Below are 5,538 nucleotides of genomic sequence, written 5' to 3'. Positions count from 1 at the left end.
AGCGAGTGGCTTGCGCATGCGTGGTTCAGTCCGTCAGAAAGGTGAGGGCAGAGTCTGAAGTTTCCCCTGCACATTTCTTCCCCCCTGCAATGCCCCTCCCTCTTCAGTGACCATGTCCGGGACTAGGTGCCTGGAGAAACTCAAAGGTGGGTTTGGAAGCAATTAACTGTTATTCCAAGCTGTTTCTTTTCCTTTTGTAGGTTAAGGAGATGTAACCACCAGCCATCCTGAAACTGACCAAATGAGGCACTCAAGGGAGATGTAACCACCAGCCATCCTGAAACTGACCAAATGGGGCACTCAAGGGAGATGTAACCACCAGCCATCCTGAAAGTGACCAAGCCTCACCACAAGAGCTATGCCCATGACCTTTGCTTTATTTTTAATGCAAAGATCTCTCCAGGAGGAGCTTAGGCCTCATTATGTGGAAACATGTTCTCCAACTGAGCCTGTGCAAGTGAATACCCCCACCTCTCCCTTTTGAATATTATTCCCCAACTGAAATAAAAGTTCCTGCTTCCCTTAGTTCTGGGACGCCATGACTTTGGAAATGATTCCTCACGGCCTCCTATTTGCTGCAAATACAGTTTACTTTGTGAGACAACTTCCACTGGTATAGTCTTAATTTAACTCACCAGGAGGCGAGCCCACTTGGTTCGGTAACAAGCCCACTTGGTTTGGTAACAACCACAGCCCCCCAGTTTCATTTTTCTTGTTCTTGGGCTGTGAAGACTGGTTTTCCCAGAGCCACTGCCTCCCATGCCCTGCTCTGACTGCACATGGCCCCAGACTGGAAGCCACAGGAATTCACTTCAAACTACTCCCCCGGAATCTGTCTGCTGCTGTTCACTCCCCAGTGCCGGCAAGCGGCTCCTGGTTGCGTTATGTACAGATTTTCTAGTTGTTCTCTGTGGGGGAGGCAGTGTGGCGTGATCTTACAAAATCATTACAGGAAGCAGAACCAGTAATTACCCGTCCACTTTTAGAACTGCCTTGTGCACGAACCTCACATCCTTTGACTCACGTTTGGAAAAAGTGTACTTTTCATCCGTTTCAAAGGTCGAGATAGCTTCACTGCAGGGAACTTGAATAGATTACCATCTTCCAGAGGACATGAGTGCAGCATAGTGAACGGAACCCCTGAATAGCCACGGGTGCACTAGACGAGGGTTGGGGCCGGCTACCACAGGAGGGAGGAGGAGAGGACAGCTGGAGCCTATTCTGTTTTCAGAGTCCCTGTCTCAGCACAGCTGTCTGCTCCTGCCCAGAAGCCACCTCCCCTCCTTCTTTCTATGTCCTTAGGGAAAAATAAAGCCAACCTCCTTTTCTCCCCCTTCATCCCCACCAACCCGCCAGTCGTTCAGTGTCAGCCTGACACCATGCCCACCAGTCATTCAGTGTCAGCCTGACACATGCCCACTGGTCAGAGTGGGCCCAGGATCCAAGGACACACCACTGAGCGGTCTGGTCTCTGCCTCACAGCTCAGCAGAGATAGTCATGCTAACAGACGCCAGGTGAGAGGGAGATGGGTGAGGGTCAGGACAGAGGAGGTTACACCTGAAGGAAGTTGGGGGCCCCCTTGTGCCACGGAAGGAGAGTGGTCCTCACTCTGCAGGCAGCAGGAGCTGGGGCACCGAGGAGTGTTGTGCTAGGAGCATTGTGATCCGACTGCGTTTCACTCAGCAGTAACAAGCTCCCATCCAGCCTCCGCCCCTGGCACGCCCAGTGCGTCTCCAGAGAGGGGCAGACGCGAGCCAGAAGGATCCCGGCAGCAGCAGTATTTCCCCACCAAGTGCAGGGGGAAGGGCTGTGGTCCCCGGTTTGGAGCTGAGAGGAGGTGGAGAGCTCCAGCACGGGAGGGCGGGGTGAGCAGGGAACTGACGGGGAGCCCAGCCAGGGGCATTGCCAGGACAGGAAAGCGGGTGCAGGTCGGTCCTGGGGGCTCAGTGTTCAGGTGATGGTCTAGGGGCTGGAGCTCTCCCCTGCACACTCATTTCCTGTGGATGGGGCGGCAGGGCCCCAGAACCCGGACACACTGTTGTTAAGACAGTAAATCTTGTAACAGCAGCCACCGTGCATCGAGCACACGCTCCTGCCGTGCTTCACCTGCACCACCTCCCCTTCTGACCACCTCCCAGAAGTGACCTGTGGACCCCATGGGGGTGTCGGATGGTCCTGGTGAGCTGACAGGGTGACGCGGTGGGAGGAAATGAGGGGGATGCTGCTGGCTCTGCTGGCCACGCCACAGCCGGGACTCAGGGCCAGGACACGAGCTTCGTGGGGGTGCTTGCCCCCCATACAGATGCGACGCTGTGACTGGAGCCGCTCAAGAACTTGGTCCGGCCGTGTGGCTCCTGAGTTGGGAGCAGCCAGGCTGGCCACACTCGGGCGCTCCTGGAACATGCGTGCGGAGCCTCTGCTCCAACTGTCTGCATCCTGGTCCCCTCAGGAGCAGCTATGGGACCCAAGCGCTCTCTTCTTCTTGACGGTTGACTGCACTTGTCTGAAGCTGGCGGACACAGTCAAGGCGGTGGGAAACGCTGGGCATCGTGAGGGGGACTGGGCCTACCCTCAGAATGAGCACGTGTGTGTGTTGTGTGCCACTGCTGGCTTAGGCATGCTTATAAGTGACATACATGTGCGCACATGCACACACACACACACGCACGCACACTCACAGCTCCCTTTCACCGGAAGTGTTCCCGAGGGAATGCCAGCCCATCCCTGGCCTGTGTCCAGGTCTCTGTCACACCCCTGCAGCTGGAAGGCGTGAGCTGAGACAAGGAGAGAGAAGAGGACACCAGGAGAGGAGAAACTGCCTGTTCCAGGAGGTGTGAAGGAGAACAGCGCCCCGTCTCTGAGGCAGAAGCTGGGGCCTTCTCGAGTCCCCTGAGGGCTTGGCCAAGTCACTTTCTACAGAGGATTTGGGGTCCCCACAGCCTGTCCAGGGCCCCTTCCCTGGCTCTACTGAGAAAATACAGACCACTCTGGACAGCACCCACGCGGGCCACGGTGAGACCTGTCTGCGGGGCAGCGGCCTGGAGCAGGCCCTGTTCAGAGGGGCCGGGAGATGTCACCAGGCTGTTAGGGGGGTGGTCTGGGAGGCTCAGAGCAGGATGTCAGAGGCGGTCCATGCCGTGCTGACCGTGTGACTCACAGGGTGCTGGAAAAAAACGGAACTAACCAGAATGCTGAAGCAGCTCTCTCCTGGCCTGAACAGACTCCTCTGTGCTTCTCCCGCCCAGACGAAGAGGACAGGAGTGTCCCCATAGCTTCATTCACCTGCTGGCCAGGACTCAGGGAAGAAGCCAGGCCTGCTGGTGCCCTGGGCACTGGGTTCCGTACAGGACACTGACTCACACCTGACAGACAGATGCAGCCCCACCCCATGGCCCTCTGCCCCCTGCCCCCTCACCCCTGACCCCTCTGCACCCCTGACCCATGACCCCCGACCCCTGCTGCCCTTGGGCCGGGCTCCAGCAGCACCACAGCAACTGATGCCTGGCTAGAGTTTCAAGCTGTGGCTTTGACTCATCGCATCTCTGCTCCTTGACTCATCGCCCTGTGACCCGCTCGGAAACCACCCTCTGGTCCTAGGTTGGCTCTCATCCACGCCTTCTCCCTGGAGTCTCATCCTAAGAGCCCAGATGTCTCTGCTCATCTTTCCTTTAAACATTTTTTGAGCAGAGCAGGGCTGATCTTAAAAACATAAATCATGTCTGTTTTGGCCAAATGCAGTGATTTCTCCCAGATTGAGAAATAAATCTGTTTATTAAAAATAATTCTGTTGCAACGAAGCAGGACTGGGGCAGATCTGAGCCGTGATCAGCGTGAGCCGCAGAGAGCAGAACGTACAGCCTTCGCCCCTAAATGTCAGGCCCAGATTATGGGGCTGAGAAAAAACAAAAGATAAGAATGGACGAGGAGAATGGGATTTGGACAAGGATGTTCCTGCAGATGCCTGTGGAGACAGGAGGGAGGAGGGAGGACCAGGGCCTGGGACAGATGCCCTTCCAGGTCCCGTTGGAGAACCGCCAATCCTGCAAGGCCGGCCTGCGTCAGGGCCACACCGGACACCAGGGGCCCCAGGGATGCTCTCGCTGCGGTGACTTGACAGCAGGAACATCAGAGGGAGGTACAAACTTCATGAGCACTGTCCAGGGATCCTCACTCCAGGCCAGACCCCAGGCTCTGCCTGTAGGTACCACCCGGGGCCACGTCCACAGGGGCTGCCACAGTCCTGTCACCAGAACGACAGTGCGGAGGGTGATGATAGCATCTGTCGTTCATTAAACACGACGCCGCCTTTCTGCAAAGCCGTCAGCCCTCCTGGGGCCCAGCTAAGAAATGGCCTATAAAACCCTGACTCATGACCTCAAAGCACATTTGCCAACCTAAAGAGCCTTCTCGGCAACTGTGTCCAGGGTTTATCCGTGTGCAGTAATTTCACACCCCTGACCTTTAACACGTTCACGGTCTGACACCTCCCCCCAGAAGCTCTCCCCATCAGCAGCACTGAAGCGTCCAGAACATGCTCGACAGTCGTGGGAGCCCAGGGCCCTGTCCCTCTGGGTGACAAGTGGCAGCCCTCTGCCCTTTGCCAGTGGACATGTCGGCACACACAGGCCACTGCCTTCGTGGTGGTCTCCAAGCTGCCAGGGAGGAGGAGCTCAGCCCTGTCCCCTTTCTGTTTGTTTCCATGGTAACCTTGAGACTCGGGGGCAGGCCTCCTCCCTGGCCAGAGCTGTCAGGCCCTCCTCTGCCCACGTCACCCTGGGCAGAGCGTGGGGTGTGCAGAGGACAGACAGTTGCAGGTGGGGACCCTGTGCAGGGCTCACCTGGAGCTCACCTGGGGCTTCACCTGAAGGTCAAGAGGCCAGAAGGATGGTGATGACTGAGCTTGAACTCCACCCCAGATGGTCTCATTCCCAGGCCAGTTGTCTTCCCAGAGAACCCAAGGCTTCCTGAGTAACTGTCAGACCAGGAAGGGTGGTCCTACACCTCAGGCACCACTGTGAACCAGAAGGTGGTGGAGCCTGGTGGCCTGGTGCCTCATAAAGACCCAGGGAAGTGCTTTCTTCCCTCTCCCTCCTCCCACGTCCCTCCTCCCTCCTTTCCTGCCTCCCAGAGGCACTAGGCCTAGACTGGGAACAAGCCCCCACCTCACTGAGCCCCCAGTTTGGATGAGGGACGCCCTCGGAGACGTCCCTTGAGTGAAGCTCTGTGACCCGGCTGCCATTGGAACGCCCACCCGTTCTGGGGGTTGGCTCTACCTCCGCCCTGGGGCCTAGAGGACTTTTCCAGAGCTTGACTAGAAGCTCCCAGGCCCCTGAGCACACTTTGCTCTCCAGCTCGCAAGAATCTCCCCCAGATTCCCGGGCCCTGTCCCAGCCATGCCCCTCGCGCCTGCCAGGCCTGGGAGCCAGGCCATCGGCTCCTCTCGGGTGACAGTCAGCAATCCTGGGACGCTCCGGGTTCCAACGCAGAGAAACAGGTGCGTGCGTTTGGGGAGAAGAGACTCCGGTTCCTGCCAGGTG

The sequence above is a fragment of the Diceros bicornis genome, assembly GCF_020826845.1.
Source record: "Diceros bicornis minor isolate mBicDic1 chromosome 35 unlocalized genomic scaffold, mDicBic1.mat.cur SUPER_35_unloc_2, whole genome shotgun sequence".
Taxonomy (NCBI): domain Eukaryota; kingdom Metazoa; phylum Chordata; class Mammalia; order Perissodactyla; family Rhinocerotidae; genus Diceros; species Diceros bicornis.
This window is presented reverse-complemented; position numbering follows the sequence as displayed.